This window comes from Mandrillus leucophaeus, unplaced genomic scaffold (genome assembly GCF_000951045.1).
Source record: "Mandrillus leucophaeus isolate KB7577 unplaced genomic scaffold, Mleu.le_1.0 Scaffold323, whole genome shotgun sequence".
NCBI classification, from domain to species: Eukaryota; Metazoa; Chordata; class Mammalia; order Primates; family Cercopithecidae; genus Mandrillus; species Mandrillus leucophaeus.
This window is the reverse complement of record NW_012103399.1, coordinates 192894-193909: the sequence shown is the minus strand read 5'-3', so window position 1 is coordinate 193909 and position 1016 is coordinate 192894. Positions and strand designations below refer to the sequence as shown.

The 1016-nt window shown below is 43.9% G+C and overlaps 1 protein-coding gene across 2 annotated transcripts in view; it reads right to left on the bottom strand.

Moving 5' to 3' along the window:
• Positions 1-1016, bottom strand: part of RSL1D1 (ribosomal L1 domain containing 1) — a 30422-nt gene that overhangs the window by 26787 nt on the left and 2619 nt on the right. The window lies entirely within an intron of this gene.

Genomic DNA, 1016 nt, shown 5'->3' with positions numbered 1-1016 from the left:
CCAGCTACTCGGGAGGCTGAGGCAGGAGAATGGCGTGAACCTGGGAGGCGGAGCTTGCAGTGAGCTGAGATCCGGCCACTGCACCCCAGCTTGGGCGACAGAGCGAGACTCCGTCTCAAAAACAAAACAAAAAAAAGAAACAGGCTGGGCACAGTGGCTAAAGCCTGTAATCTCAACACTTTGGGAGACTGAGAGGGAGAACTGCTTGAGCCTGAGTTTGAGATCAGCCTGGACAACACAGTGAAACCTCATCTCCCTCATCTCTACAAAAAATTTCAAAATTAGCTGGGCATGGTGGCATACACCTATAGTCCCAGCTACTTGGGAGGCTGAGATGGGAGGATCACTTGAGTCAGGTCAGGGAGGTCGACGTTGCAGCGAACACAGATCTCACTACTGCACTCCAGTTAGGCAACAGCACAAGACCCTGTCTCTTAAAAAAAAAAAAAAAAAAAGAGATAAAAGAATCGAAACCAAAAACATGGAATAAACCAAGCGGGACCAGCAAACACAATTATGCCACATCTTACAGAAAATAAAATAAGAGGGTTTAACTCATTTCTTATGCTTACAACCTATGTTCTGAAGAAGCATTTTGTATAATCACCATGGATTTTTTCATAAAAAGGACTTCACTGGAGTTTTTAGTAGTCTCTGTACAAAGGAATAAATTGTAGCCCTAAAGAATTTTTGCTTGACATGGAAAGATAACGGTTTCTAATAATAAAAAAAAAAAATAGAAGCTGTTTAACTTATTCCACCTTTATTCTTTCAAACACCAGGTTTTCGATTTAACAGACCTGATTACGTTAGTTGTTCACCAAGCTCTAAGAAAACTGGTGATTTTTTTTTTTTTTTTTTTAGATGGAGTCTTGCTCTGTCGTCCAGACTAGAGTGCAGTGGCCGGATCTCAGCTCACTGCAAGCTCCGCTTCCTGGGTTCACGCCATTCTCCCGCCTCAGCCTCCCGGAGTAGCTGGGACTACAGGCACCCGTCACCACGGCCGGCTATTTTTT